Below are 16,693 nucleotides of genomic sequence, written 5' to 3' on the forward strand. Positions count from 1 at the left end.
AAAGTATTGCAGCAGCAACTGGCTGGTCAATAACAGCCATGCTCAGTGTCTGTTTAATTATTATGTGTATTGTATTACATTTAAAGGTATTTGGCATTTTGGCCTCCCTAATACACCATTGCTACTGTCCAGTTACTGCTCTCCTAATTCCTACCCCCCTATTTGCAGGCAATCTTATTGGAATAGACTCATTTTTAAACTCTGCCTTTATTTTGATCCCAATCACACAACTGTACAAAGTTGTGACTTTAGCAGTGACATAATCTGTCCACAGACATATATACAGTGCATCTGGAAAGTATTCATGCCTCTTCACTTTTTCCACATTTTTGTATGTTACAGCCTTATTTCAATTTGGATTAAATTCATTTGTTTTCTCAACATTCTACACATTATACCCCATAATGACAAAGTGAAAAAAGTTTGTAAATAATTTTTGCAAATGAATTAAAAATAAAACACTCAAATATCACATGTACATAAGTATTCACACCCTTTACTCAATACGTTGTTGAAGCACCTTTGGCAGCAATTACAGCCTCAAGTCTTCTTGAGTATGATGCTACACGCTTGGCACACCTATCTTTGGGCAGTTTCTCCCATTCTTCTTTGCAGATCGTCTCAAGCTCCATCAGCTTGGATGGGGAGCGTCGGTGCACAGCCATTTTCAGATCTCTCCAGAGATATTCAATCCGGTTCAAGTCTGGGCTCTGGCTGGGCCACTCAAGGACATTCACAGACTTGTCCCGAAGCCACTCCTTTGTTATCGTGGCTGTGTGCTGAGGGTCGTTGTCCTATTGAAGGGTGAACCTTCGCCCCAGTCTGAGGTCCAGAGTGCTCTGGAGCAGGTTTTCATCAAGGATCTCCCTGCACATTGCTGCATTCATCTTTCCCTTGATCCTGACTGGTCTCCCAGTTCCTGCCGCTGAAAAACATCCCCACAGCATGATGCTGCCACCACCAGGCTTCACTGTAGGGATGGTGTTGGCCAGGTGATGAGTGGTGCCTGAGTTCCTCTAGACATGATGCTTGGCATTCAGGCCAAATGTTGTTTCATCAGACCAGACAATTTGGTTTCTCATGGTCTGAGAGTCCTCTAGGTGCTCCATGGGGGCTTTCATGTGCCTTTTACTGAGGAGTGGCTTCCTTCTGGCCACTCTACCATAAAGGCCTGATTGGTGGAGTGCTGCACAGATGGTTGTCCTTCTGGAAGGTTCTCCCATCTCCACAGAGGAACACTGGAGCTCTGTCAGAGTGACCATCATTGGTCACCTCTCTGACTAAGGCCCTTCTCCCCCATTGCTCAGTTTGGTTTGGGCGGCCAGCTCTAGGAAGAGCCCTGGTGGTTTCAAACATCTTCCATTTGCAAATGATGGAGACCAATGTGCTCGTTGGGACGTTCAATGCTGCAGACATTTTTCTGTACCCTTCCCCAGATCTGTGCCTTGATACAATCCTGTCTCTGAGGTCTACAGACAATTCCGTGGACCTCATGACTTGGTTTGTGCTCTGATATGCACTGTCAACTGTGGGACCTCATATAGACAGGTGTGTTCCTTTCCAAGTCATGTCCAATCTATTGAATTGACCACAGGTGGACTCCAGTCAAGTTATAGAAACATCTCAAGGATGATCAGTGGAAACGGGATGCGCCTGAGCTCAATTTTCAGTGTCAAAGCAAAGGGTGTGAATACTTATGTACATGTGATATTTCATTTTATAATTTTTAACACATTTGCGAAAAAATCTTTAAAAACGTTTTCTATTTGTCATTATGGGGTATTGTGTGTGGAATGTTGAGAATCTTTTTTTTTTTTAATCCATTTTGAAATAAGGCTTTAACATAACAAAATGCGAAAAAAGTTAAGGGTTGGTGTCTCCAGGTGCACATTTTACTGTTGCAACAGACACACAAGGTGAAAAAAACCAACACCAACTTCGCTGCCACGGCTGTTCATTTTTTATATTAATAACCTACCTTCTTTTTTTGTATCTATATCATTGAAAATTAAGATAACCTCACATTGTCATTGTCCTGCTCAACAACCATCACTGGTGAGTTACATAAGCATTCCCATAGCTAATTGAGTCATGATGTTTACTTCTAGCAACGTCTTAATGATATTGTTCCTGTTTAATATACTCTTTAACTGTGATATACTACTTGATATTGCAAAAGCAGTTAAATATTAACCACAGGCAAGGCAATACATGTGTTTATATTATCTGAACACAATAAGTGTTGATGCTAAAATGTATTACTTATTATCTCACTTGAAAAATGAGTTATTTGAGTTGTATGTGAGTATTGGATTGAAGGTAGGCTGCATAATGTCAGAGCAGACATCAACAAAGCAGACGCGTGTTCAGCTGCAGCCGGCACCGTGAGGATGTTTGGGTGTGAGTACAGCAGGTCACTGAAAGCTTTTAGTCTATCTGTGCGGATACTGCCCCCCACCCCCACCCCCACCCTCCTCCTGTACAGGTGACACTGCACTATTGTGCAGCGTGAGTTGAAACAGATACTGGGGTGCTGCATCTTTGATGCTGCTCGGGCTCTGCCAGCTCATTATGGAGTTGTGATTCAGAAACTCCGCCGCATCGCATTTCACTTTCCAAGGCCTGCTATGGTTACCACGACCTCAGACAGAGGGCCACCTTACACCAGTGGGTGCTGGGGGGGGCTCACCAAAAATAACTTCCTCAATGGTCATATTTGGATAACAATAGTGCACAAGAGTGATATTCGACCAAGCAGGGAGATAATAATAGTTATACATATTCCTGTTAAATCAATTCTTATATGCTGGCCCAAAAGATATCTGATGTTGTTGCTGCGTGTGGCTTGAGCACCGGGTTTTTGTTGTGGTTTCTTTGGTTGTACAACCTGGGCTGCAGGAAATCATCTCTGTGAACATCCTGTACTATTTGCCAGGGTCTAACACGAGTGTGACATGTGAAAGGTCCAGAAGCAGATTTGTCATGTATATTAAGAGGTGCATTTTTTCATGGATAACCTGTAGTAAGAAGCTGAGGCAATACATAAGTGCTGGAAGAGCTGGATGCATTATTGATTGATGCATCCACCTAAATATCGCAGGATATCTCTTCCTTTCATGTTACCTACAGGCAGCACAAAATCTTTCTGAAGAGGAACAAATTGGATTTATCAGCCGGAAGGGAGGACTTCTTAAGTCTTTCCCATAAGAGATTAAATAAACTGATCAGAGCTTTCCTCTGCCAAGTTTCAAGTAAATATTTTTAGATTTTTCTCAAGGAACAATTTTCACTGGACATTTAAAAGTCTAACTATTATGGCTAGAGGTTCCAAATATGTTAAAAGTCAACCATGTTCATGTATAAAGTTGAGGGTGGTAAAGGACATGAAGAACAGCCTTTCTGATGCGTGGTAGAAGGGGGTTGAGGGTTGTTGACATGTCTCCTTGTCCTCTCAGCACACTGGAACAGTGAGCTGCGTGACAGCTTTTCTCCTCTTTCTGCATCTGACACTTCCACATCTCTCACCACCACTGATAAGTGATTGCCTGGGGTCCTCTAACACAGTTAGGACTGCCACAAAAAGGGGAGTTAGCACCTTTTACAGTTTAATATTTCCTGTACCCTGAAAGTCGGTTAGTGTCAGGATGCTGCTTTTCACAAGCCAAAAACTCAGGTGTTAGGGTGACACTGATTATTTGATCAAGCATAAATAAATAGGAAATACATTTGTGACACACAGTGACTTACAATCATTCCCTTTAAAGTAGTGATGTGAATTACGGCTCATTGAAAGTTATGGGCTCTGTTCTTTTCAGAGAGCAGTTCATTGTTCTGTTTTTTGTTTATTTAAAGGGGCAGGGTTTTCTTGCTACTTTTCGTAGGGGCCAAACCATGGATTAACAACTTCTGTGTCAGTCACATGATGCCATAGGGCAGAAAACAAAATGTTTCCTATTGATTGTCTGACATTGGAAAAGACACGTCTGTAAATCAGTGTATGTTTTTTAGTTTTAGGTAATACAACCTTCCAGAGCGACACTTAAATAGCCATTATTTATATAATGATATCCTAATAGTTGTAAAATGTGCTGGTAGCCAAATTCAGAGTTTTCACTCCTCTATTTTATCTAAGTAGGCCAAGAACTGAAGTGCAAAGCAGATGGGAGGCGGGGCTTAAGAAGGCCTATTGGCCAACTGGGTGCAGAAGATGACCTGAAGGTTCAGAGCATTGATGTATAAAGAGAACTGGACACAGCGTTGGGGGCGGGGCCCCGTTCATTCCTACGTATGTAAGTTGCTTAGTGGTGCATGAAGCCAAAATGGCCTGTCTCTATAACTCGTATCTGGGCCCATAGAGCACGCACATCGGTGTTTTACTCACTTCCTGGGGACTTGGGCCAGAGAATACTGGGGTAATATTAAACCTGAAAGTTGAGTCATTTTGGCCTAGTGCGCATCTTTCATTGAAATGAATAATTCCTACGAAAGTTGCTGGTAATTACTTGGTTATATCTTGAACTGACAGACGTTAATGATGTACATTACACAAGGTGATGCAATATCTGTCTGCTTTGTCATTGAATGTACTGAATCTGATTATCTACAAAACGTAAACAAGAATAATTTCCCAAATAGATAGTAAAATAAGAATTCTTAAAAGAACTTCGGATCAATATTATCAAAGTATTTTAAACATAGAAAACAAGTGGCTACTTCTAAATGTTCACGTACAACCCTTGCGATTTAATCCACCTTCTTTTAGCTTTGGTTACATTTCAAATAAGATGTAACCTAAGCATTATTTGTGTAAAAAAAAAAAAAAAGGTTTAGGAAATAGATCCAAATTGACAGCTCGATCAGAAACACAGACCTGAAATGTGTCACACACTCACACAACTGTTCCATCAGCAACCCATCACCCACAGGAAGAACTGCATTGACCGAGTGGCTTGAACATTAACACTGACAAAGATCACCTTTCCAGGATGTAAGCTCTATGCACAGGTAAACCAATGACATACCATGTATCAATTTCACAGACGGCCAATCAAAGTAAGCGTTTCTACTCAATCTTAAAGACTCAATCACCCAGTAAGGCCCCATGCAAGAATTCAGAGAGTGTAGCATTACTGAAGCTCTCTACAAACACAAAGGTTCATGTACACAGGACCTGAGTGACTCAATTGCCGTCCACAGCGTTGTCTTAACCTTTTCTCCTTTTACCTTATATATCCTAAAGAGTCAAGGTGTAAGGTGTGTGAATTGGGAAGTGAAGGTGCTTGTCAGGTATTTACAGAGGGATCATTTAGGCTATTTCACTGAAAAACCTGCCTGCTACTTGATGAGAACAGCCGTCAAACCAAGGCAATGAGATGATAAATGCTTAACCACATAACTGTCTGTGGTTTATTTTTTTGAAAGACGCAGCAATGTCTGTTCCAGTTAGACACAAATCAAGACAGTTAAACAGACGCTTTTTTTGCAGTTAAAGATAAGGAAGGAAAGCGATCCTTCTCTTAAATAAGTAAAGCAGGCTTTGGCTTGCGGATATGGGCCGATCGATGAACCTGATGAATCAGAGTGTAAGATAATCCAGCGGGCCACACAGACACACAGACACAGACTGGGCCAAACCACTAATGTGGCATTAAAGGTATCTTCATTGTAAACATACACTGTTCTGTTTTCCTCCCTCACGTTTTTGTTGGATTGTGTTAACATTACCTTATGTCACATATATTAACTTCAAATCCCCACACTGTGCCACATCTTTTCTTAAATTGTTTTCCCCTTTTTAGTTATGTCTCTTTCAACAAGAAGCCGTAGAGGACAAGTATTAGCCTTTTCAAATGAATCAATACAACATTTGGAGAGTTGTACACAGTACACACACATTCCCTAAATCTTGGACACCTTATGCAGTGTGAACCAGCGTTTGTTAAAGAGTCATCAAGTTAACTGCTAAGTGTTTATCCAGACAGCACCGTCTCTGCAAATGTTTATACAAGTTTAAAACATGTCACACACACAAGTTATGTTAGTCACTGGGTACAGGAGTGAGTGTAACAATTCACTTACATTTTAGCGAGTGTGCACATCAGATTACACATTAAACTCCTGACTTTTCCGTGTGTTTTATTTTTATTTTTATTTTGTTTTTAAGATATATCTGTTGTAATTTATTGTCGTTTATTGTGATTGTAGTAATGTGTTTTTATTACATGTACAGCACTTTGGCTCGATCAAAAATCGCTTTTAAATGTGCTATATAAATAAAACCTGATTTGATTTGATTTGATAAACATCAGATCCACCCAGTTACTGTTGCTTTCCTAAAATCATCCCTAGCTCAGCCAGGTTGGTTTCTCAGTTGGATTTCCCAGGGTGTAATTTACATTACGGCATTAGTTCTTCTCAGACACGGTTTAATAACACTGATATATTAATTATAGCTTCATTCAGACATGACGGCATATTGATGTAAAAGAGCTGCATGCTTGTTGGATACTTGGCCCCAGAAGCAGAGAGGATCAAGGACGGAAATTGTTAAAATTGGAGACAAACAAATCAAATTATTCACCAAAAGAACAGGTGTTTGCCAGTGTTGAAATGTTAGTCCAACTTTATTTAACGTATATATAAATAAGATCAATGTGCTTCTCTTGGCCTTAATCTTTCTTAATAGAATGTTGAAGTGTCTGTTTTATGTTAATAATCTTGTTATATTGTCTCCTAATGAACTACTACAACAACAGCTGGACATAGTCGAAGAGTACTGTGACAACTGGGCCCTGGCAGGAAATAGTTTTTCATAAGTAACCATAAAATTGACCAAAGCGTGAGTTATACAATAACGATAACAGCATCAGGAGAGTATGAGACTATTTAATCATTTCCATCTCCAATTGTGACATCCGGCCCATGGTGCTGTCTGGGTCGATCATTCATTATAGCTCATTTGCTGGCACGAACATCCAACAGAATGTTTACATGCAGAAAGCTGCAGATATATTTTACGCGTTTACAGAAAAAACAGATGCATGTATAGCAAAATTAGGCAGATCCCTATTTATAATAAATGTCCAAAAGCAAGCCCTCCAAAGTTAAGAGATGGTCCCAGTATACAGAGCCCCTATGTCAGCTGGTGCTGAGGCTAACTGTCCCCCCCTCAGAAACAGTGAGCGGTCTCAGAGCAAGACTGCCATCAAAACACCAATCAGAGTACAACTCTTTATAACAAAATGAAAGGAAAGCTATTTAGAACATTGGAGAGAATAACTAAAAGCCAGAGTTGATTATAATGATATCCAGGTTATGAATTGTCAGAATGTCTCCCTTCTGTCAGAGATAGAAAGAATAAAAAACAGAGAATATTTATTTTGAAAAATGAAACTCTATAATCCCAGGAACTTAATGAATTGTCAAATTTAAAATAGTCATAGGAGAAGGAATGACGATACCTTTCGGTTTCCCCTCAGATAAGCACTAGCTCTTTCAGTACTGTTTCCTCTGTTAGCACCGTTAGCTGCTAGCCAAAAGCCTAGCTGTCGCCATTTGTTGAGAGCTTTGTAGAGTAGGGCTGTACCCGAATATCCGTTCGTTGGAGTACTATTCGGGTTTCAATTTCGTTATTCGGATATTCGTATTTATTTATTTTTTTCGTTTTTTTGAAAATTGAATTTATTGAAATCTCCAATATCAACGTAAGAGCTTGTGCCTCTTCGGGGCGTGCTAACACTTAACCATACACTTTATTGTTTACTTTCTCCGTCTTTATATGTAGATATTACTTTTCTCCGTTAATCTCCGTCACGTTGTTTCCATAGAAATAGTTATCAGCAGCGATTACTACTAAATATCCGGAGCCCGAACAATGGTATTCGGGACAGCCCTATTGGAGAGGCATTTTATTCATTATAAATATGCTCTAAATTCCATGTAGTGAACTTTTCAAAATGTTACCTTTGAACCAGGTTACACTCTCAACGAGCTTTATCATAACTCTGCCATGAGTGAAGTCGCATTAATTAACTACACTGTTCCAATCAGTACCAGTGTATTTAATTAATAATAAGAAATTATTTATTACCATCGATCTGGACTGCAATAGTGCAAGCTTGGCTGAGCACGAGGCTTAGTTTACGGCACAGTTCCTCAGGTACAGTGATCTACTTCCAGTCACCACGGTTCAGCTCCGTTTCTCTGGTTCATGTACAGTCCAATGGTGAATTTTCAATGATGACTTTACTTTTTAAAACTTGTGGGAAACTGTGTTTTTGCTGTCTGGTTTTTGCGCCTACAGTCTCCAATAGGCCAAAACGAAAATGCAGTCATCACCACTGCAAACTATAGCTTTCATTATAAATGTGTACTGAAAAACTCAATACCTACTAATATAATGAAGTAGAATATCGTTTTTAGATGTCAATCAATCAAGTTTTATATATAGCCGAATACCACAAAAGGAGAATTTGTCGAAGCGGGCTTCTTGTTACAGAAAAAAACATAACAAAATAAAAACATAGATAATCCATATGACAAAAATATGTGAGGTATATGAAAAAGATGGATCCAGGAATATGTCAAATAGCATGCAGGTGCCGCCAACAACAACAATAAAGATTTAAAAAATGAGGGCGCAACAATTCATGATCCAGATGCAGCAGGCAATCCAGAAGCAACCAACACACTGGGTGTGAGTGTGTATTCTCATACCTTTTTAATGTGTATGCTATTGAAATAAGCCTGTTTTTATTATTCTTGCACGTTTAATCATATATTGCATTTGATTGCATCTTACATTATCTCACGGGATTATAAGAGTGATTGTAGATTCAATTACATATTGTGAGATTTAAGAACAATCCACTAGAGATATCGGGGTAATTCTTCTCTTATCACTTTAATTTAGGGGTAAACAATCCATTTGACATCCCTAACCCATTCTGGGCTCTCGTTTCTCCCCTTCGAGTCATTCTGCCCCTGCTGAAAAACCTAACACTTCCTTTTCCTAAGATTTCTCCATGTGTGCCTCAGGCGGGCTCACTCACTGTAAAGGAAGAAGTGGGGGGACAGAGAGGCTGCAGGGGGCCGAGGTGAGCTGGACAGAAAGGCTTCAGGAGACAACCAACTGACAGCCAGCAGACAGCAGCTCCTGAGGTTTCCATTACCTGAGACACTGTGCCCAGCCACTGGCAGCCTGTCACCTTAGAAGGAACAGCGGTCTCAGCTTCAGCATGAACTCACAGACAGGGACACCAGTTATGCAATATTAAGGATACTGTGAGAAACACCAATAACACACAGAACATAAAACACATAGTGCAGGCTGTGAGGAGGGATATATGACAATGTAGTGTATTGTAAAAAAGTGGAACAACACTGCTGCTCGCACTTTGAGGGAACTGCTCTATTGAGTGGTGCAAGAATAAGTCCTGAAACGAGGGAATGAGTTAGCATTTTAAGTCAACAGTTTTTTTTTTAAGTGTTTTGAAGTTAAATGCCTAAAAATATCTGTATGTGGTTAACACAAGCTAACAAGATTTTCACGTTTAGTTCTACAACATAAAGTAGATAACCCACTCGTGAATGTCTGAAGCTTTTTATGTGTTTTAAAGGTCCCCTATTGTACTGTTTTTCATGACTTTATAATAGGTCTCAGATATATACAAAACATGTCTCTGAAGTGTTTGCCTCCAAACACCAAACAGATCATTGTAGCATCCCATAATCCCCTCTGTTTCAGCCGTTTCCAAAGTGCTGATTCTCTGTCTGTTACTTTAGATGAAAATAAGGAGCCACTCCCCACGCCCCTCTGATACCCCTTTCACACCGGCGCTTTTCCAGCTCCTGCTGGGAGCTAGAGCCTGAAAAGCGCCGGTTTTTCCTGTTCACACCGCAGCGGCGGCGCGTCATAGCTCCGGAATGCGGTTCACTTCCAGCTCCAAAAAATTGTCGGTCCAGAGGCAAGAGCTTCGGAGCTATGACGCGGCGTCGCTTACGTCTCTTACGTCTCTGCGTGCAGGAAACCTTACTTTGACCATCCGTTCGCTGTTATTGATCATTGTGGAGATACATGGGCTATACAGGTTGTCATGTCCGACTATCAGAAGTAGAATCATAATGAAAAATACGCCGGTAAAATGTGCCTATAGAAAACGGCTTAGCAAGTAGTCAGTTTAGCTTCGGTTGCTATGCTAACATCACCCATGTTATACCAGAGAAACTTTCATAACAGCGTTGTGATGCCAAACAGCGTCAATTCAGACTGGCACACATTCACTTAAGGGGAACTGGGGATATGTAACAGCTGCTTGTGTGACAGTCAGACAGTGAATACTTTAGAGCCGTGTGAGCTAACCCGGAGCTAACGGGACAATAAACTCCCGTGGAAGTGCAGCCACTGCAGCGGTCGGTAAATGCCGCTGAAACACATTAATAAACAATGAACCACGGCACTCTGGAGAAAAGTATAAGGTTGGAGAAGTCGTTATTTAATTTAATCTGGCTTCGTATGATTAAAAGCAACACGACCCGATGCAGTCCCCGGCCCGTTGTTGTTGTGGGAGAAAATCAGCGACGTAAACTGTGACGTCATGACGCAGCAGCGGCAGCTCTGGGCAGTGTGAACAGAGCGGGAGCTGAAAAGGGAAACGGGAGCTGAACCAGAAAAGCTCTCGCGAGGAGCTAGAAAGTGAAAAGCGCCGGTGTGAAAGCCGCATGAGAGATATTTGGTTAAAAAGAACACAATGGTGCTCTAGGAGGAGATTCAGGTGATAAGGTGGAGGTGTTACCTTGGTTGGTGATTGGCTAATGGTTACACAAGCCAAAAAATCGTTATGACATCATAAAGTGGCCAAAATCTGATCAGCTCATTTTCAGACAGGTTTTTATATAAATGGATCAGGACAAAAAGTGAGCAAATCTTTTTTCCTGAAACTTTCTGAATCTCTTTACACAGAGGGGACACATGTTTATATATAAAAGACATAAAAAAGTGGATTTTGCATAATAGGTGACCTTTAAAACGGCTGTTGCTAACGGCCATGCGACTGTAATGTAGTTCTTATAGAGCCTAACGTTAGCATTTATAATTTTGGCAACTGCACGTACACTTCAAAAATCACAATGTGGTGTTTATATGTGGAGATTATAGAGTGGTGCAGTGACGAGTCCTAAAACCCGGAAGTGAGTCAGCATTTTAACACTACAGGTTCCCTCGTCTCAGAGTCAACGAGATTTCTCCATAGGATTTTGGAAAATAGCTCGAAATAAGGTCTGTGGTTGACACAAATTTAAGAGACGGATCACGTTTTGTTCTACGACATTAAATACATCAGCAGTGACCCCACTGGTGATTCTTGAAGAGTTTGCGTGTCTGAAAAACGATGGTTGTTAACAAGTGGCTGAATAGGACTACAGAAGTTGTGAAGGACGTTGTACGTCATTACGCCGAACACGTAAACACTCCTGCTAAGTTTGTTTGCCCCTGTTCTGCTTGAAAGCAAGTACCTGCGCTCTTGCAAACTGTTAAAACAAACACTTCAACTTGTACAATTCTGAATCTGTATTTTTGAATATGGATCTTAAGTTGGCGTGACGTTGAAGTCGTGCGACCCTGCTGTACTCAGCTGTTTGTTTATAGCATAACGTTAGCATTTTGCTTCTGGCGATTAGATTTATGATTCGAAAATTATAAAAGTAGGGTAGACATGTGGATATTATCCGGCTGAACAAAACGTGCATTCATCAAACAGGTTCGTTTTCCACAGACCTTATTTCGAGCTCTTTTCCAAAATCCTATGGAGAAATCCCATTGATTTTTTGTCGAGGGAACCCATGCACAGTTTATTTCCGGGTCGGCCTACAAAAATACGTCATCCCTGTACCACTCTATTATACCGAACAAAACCTGTAAGTATCATAAACGTCTGTTAGCCAAATATTTTCCGAACTCTAATGGAAAAATCCCATTGCTTTTTGTAGATAGGAGCCCTTGCGATTCTAACTTCGGGGACTGTTTACAAAAATACGTAATTACTGCGCCACTCTATTGCCCAACTATCACTGCTTGACCCCCTTGAGCAATCTTTGAAATGGAATTATTTTTCTAACATGACTCATTAAGTTTGAAAATCATTACTTATTACCCAGTCTATGTAACATATTTCTTACAATGTTCTTTACTGGGTGTCATCACACCCAAACACTCACATATATGGTACATTACAGCTAAGGTAAAAAAAAACAGGTCAAGTACATTTTTATTTATAAAGCGTCTCATGATCCTTTTCGTATAGAGCAAGTCTAGACTGTGCTTTATACTCACAAACTAATATTTCAGTTTGAAACATTTTTGGGGCGCCTTTTATTCTTCACCACCATGACAATCAAGTTTAGACCAACACATGTTAACAAAATGTGCAGAGGCAGCCGGCTGGCCTGAACACACAATAGAGAGGGAGTCAATGAAAACAAAACAGAACCCCACGGGCTCCTCGCTCATATGCAAAACACACACACACACACATACACAGACAGACTCACAGAGCGGCTGGTAAATAATTGCTTTGGCCTCCCGGTATACGATTGTTACACAAAGTAATCCAACCAGAAATGAAACAATGTAGTGACTGATAGTTGTGAAATATAACTACATTATCTCTGATACTATTGTTTTTGTTTCATTATAGTAGCATAATGAAGCTATGACCAAATGAGTAACAGTAATTCATCCATAGGTTTTGACTTCCTTAAAGGTTTCACTAAGAGTCTGATGCGCTGTACAGTTGGACTGAATGAACGTAGGGGAAATGTGAGGGAAATGTGAGGTGTAGTATGGCTTTTTGTCCTGTGGCACCTGTGATGGCGCGCATTTCGATGCTGCAGCATTGGTTTACTTGAGCCGACACATACGTGGGAGGGGGGGTTGCATTACAGGATAAGTGTCAGTGAGCTCCAGTGGTGGACAGCTTGGATTTAGCCTCTAAACATATTGTCTTCCTTGTACTGAGAAACTACCAAGACAAGCCTGTCCTAAGTATCAGATACTGCAAATAGCAATTCTTCATATTGTGGATAAATCTGCAGATTATTTTCTTGCTTAATCGATTTGGTTATAATATGTCAAAGTATTTCGAAAAATTCCCATTACATCTTCATCCCAAGGACTCATATGTCCAACTTCAACAGTGCCATCTTTTTATCTTGCAATGATAAAAGCACTAAAATAAGTTCTGTGTTAGAGGACAATGACTCTCCTTATTCTTTGTCAAATCCAGGCTTTTGTTTTGCCATTATTTTGTTGACTCATGTGTGTTAGGTAACTGTTCCGTAGTGTTCATTCTTATTCATTCCTAAGCACCACATGTGTAAATATAAGTGACCTATCAAAAGAAGAGCGTATGCCACAAAATCATGCATGAGCGAAAGACAGCAAAACCAACAGAGTGATCATAGTGCCTTTTTGGATGCTTATCTGAAAATGATATCATGTGCGTAATGAAATGTAAAGGGTTGGCACTGGGGGTGTATCAGCAGTCATCGCCTCCTGTCCCACACATCAGCATCTCCTAACACGCCTGTTGGCAGCGGCAACCTCGGCTGACATGAGCACAAAAGGGGGGCAAGTGGGAAACTGTATGAGCCAACCAATCAGCTAAATTAAGGATGCTTCATGTCAGTTAAATGTCAGTTAAAGTTCAACCTTATCAACACATTTCAGGGAGAAAACAAGGTGATCTTTCAGAATAAAATCAATGGGTTTTTCTAAGCAGTAAACAAACATCAATTCACCTTATCCAGTTTAAAATGCTTCCTCAAACCAGATAAGCTGATGCTATTTATCAGAACAACCAAACAGGACAGAAATAAGGTTAGTTATCAACAAAATGTCACATGATGAATAACTAGTACAGTTTCCAGTGCTGATCCACATGTTACTTATTCCAGTTGTGGATGTAGACATGAGAACAAATTACCATAATACTAGAACATTACATATATTACTATATGGTGAAGATTTTGGTGCACATTTATTTTACCATAAGGTGTTTCAATTAGCTCTGCCAGTAACACTGCTATTTAACCTTTCTCTATATACTTTTTACATTTCTGCACAATACCACCTCTACTATAACTGCACTGCTCTTTCACTTTACATTTTAAATACTGCACATATTTCCTTTTTAGAGTAAATTGACAAATATTCTTGTTGTCTTACTTGTTGTATAAACGTGTATATTCATTTTTCTTGTAAGCACTTCATTTAATTTAATTTATTGTAAAATAGTTTTAAATTTGCTCCTTTTTCACAACGCTCTTACTAACTTTATGTATGAACCATTGTACACAAAAGCAAATTCCTTGTATGTGTATACAGTATTTCATAAACTTGATTATAATAATATAAAAATGTGAATTTCTTTGGTGAAACTTCCCACCATATTTATTGAGATAATGTATTATAAGTTTTGCTGTTCTTAGTTTGTATTCTCATGGTTAATTGCAATTTCGCTTTGGATAAAAGCTACTCTCAGCTAGTGTCATGTAATGTGGTAAAAGTTAAAGGGTCCTTCTTTGTTCAAATTGAACTTCGTAAAAAACTTTATTAACTCTGAGAAGCCACAGATAATAGTCTAGTATTTGAAGTCTGTAGTTAAGTCCATAGGATATAGAGTTGTGGGGACCATGTACATACAGTATTTAATATCGGGCTGCTATTAATCAAAACTACAGATAGCTCCTGAGGGTGGAGTTTTTTTTAGCAGTCTCCCTAAACGCCCGTTCTCCCGCCGCACCTGCTCCTCTCTCCCCGGCCCTCCGTCTCTTACCTTCGGCTTTATGGCACAGCTCCACCAAATCCTGGCATTGCTTCTGGAAGTCTGGAAACGCACGCCCGGTAAAACTATCCCGGTCCGACACACAGCTGAACTCACAGAATTAACTTTCCCGTTAACTAACGGAGATGATGCTGCGAGCCCACGCGGGGTGATGATGTGCTGCGTTCAATGTCTACTCCGAAGTTTCTAGTTTGGACATAATTAAGTTGAAAAGCGGCTAGTTGTCGCTGAGTTACGCGTTTATGACCCGGAAAAAAAACTGAAATGTGTGCTGGTTGAAAGTGTTGTAACAATTAAGGGTCAAACATCTCGTTTTGGTTCCAGCAGTGAGGTGCTGTAGGGCTATTTATGGTTTATGATATTATTTAATCATGAACATCTCGTCCGAGTTGGTTTTGGGAGCACCTGAAGGCGTCACACGCATTTGAAAGTGCGCAACTGCAAAACTGCGTTTAGCTGCTCTCTCATTACTCACTCTGCCCTACTGTGCAGCATGGTTTACAGTTTGGCCGTATTTGACCACGCTACACTGAGAGGACTGAGATGTTATTTCCTGAATGTGTAAAATATGTTTGAATGTTAAAAGAAGGGTTAGTAGGATCAAACAAGTTGTATATATATTGCCTAATATCAGGATATTCGTACACTAGGGGTTATTACGACCTAACGGTAGTTCAGTGTTAGATTTGTTGGAAATCACATTATCAATATTAAAACTTGTTTTGTTTGTAAATGTGCCACTTTCATGAAGACAGGCTTCATAAAGAGTTAAAGTTGTAACTCACATCTTTACGAGTGGTTAATCCATATCAAATCAAATCAAGGTTTATTTATAATGCACATTTAAAAGCGATTTTTGGTCGGGCCAAAGTGCTGTAGGCTACATGTAATAAATACTACAATCACATACAAATATCATTAGGTAATGCTTTGAATATTTAAGTATTTTACATTTTGAGTATTTTTTGCTGTATTTGTAGAGCCATGATATATGAACAATTTTGTGGTTGCCCAAGTTATGAAAGTTTGTGATTCATTATTAAATGCTAAATATAATGCTGTCAAATTGAGTTTTCACAATCTGGAACCCAAACGTTGTTCTATCAATGGTGTATAGCTAATTCATTAGGGCATTTGTCAATTATAGTAGTGCAGTACAACATTAGTATAATGTTAATGCCTGAATCTTTCTGACATTTCAAAAAAAAAAAATTTTTTTTTTTATTTAACCTTTATTTAACCAGATAAAAACATTGAGATAAAATCTCATTTTCAATGCTGACCTGGCCAAGAAGCCAGCAACGTTACACATAACACATAACACAAACATATAAAATACAGAGAACATAACTAAGAAAACAAAAGACGAAAAAGCAGTCACTACATTGTGCACATTAGGACAGTAAGAAAGGTACACTTGTTACTGCAAGAGCAGCTGGTGGTGAGGACTTCAGACAACTTCAATTTAAAACATGCTATAGAGACAAGTGCCATCAGTTTTAGGCTTGATTGAAGGTCATTCCAAGACCAAGGACCATAATAAGAAAGACTCCTTTTTCCAGCCTCAGTCCGCACAGCAGGAACCTGGAACCGTATCCAGGCACTGGATCTGAGGTTGTAAGAGTCGCAAACTGGGGCAAATCTGGCACATATGTACAGTGGAAGCTTACCTAAAATGGCTTTATACATGAATAAAAACCAGTGCTGCATCCTACGCATAGTAAGTGAGGACCATCCAGTTAGGCTATACAGTGTGCAATGATGAGTCCTATAGGGTGCAAATACAATACATGGAAGAACCTGCAATAGACTTATCTTGTATGGACAAATAGGATGAGTTTACTTAAACTACC

At 39.8% G+C, this 16,693-nt stretch overlaps 1 protein-coding gene across 1 annotated transcript in view; it reads right to left on the reverse strand.

Annotated features, from left to right (window-relative positions):
* Window positions 1-14,961, reverse strand: part of slc8a2a (solute carrier family 8 member 2a) — a 29,485-nt gene extending 14,524 nt beyond the window's left edge. Inside the window, exon 1 of the mRNA XM_034114722.1 lies at window positions 14,832-14,961. The gene's annotated coding sequence lies outside the window, so the exon portion shown is untranslated. The remainder of the gene's footprint in view (window positions 1-14,831) is intronic.
* Window positions 14,962-16,693: the final 1,732 nt, after the last annotated feature.

This window comes from Trematomus bernacchii, unplaced genomic scaffold (assembly GCF_902827165.1).
Source record: "Trematomus bernacchii unplaced genomic scaffold, fTreBer1.1, whole genome shotgun sequence".
Lineage (NCBI taxonomy): Eukaryota > Metazoa > Chordata > Actinopteri > Perciformes > Nototheniidae > Trematomus > Trematomus bernacchii.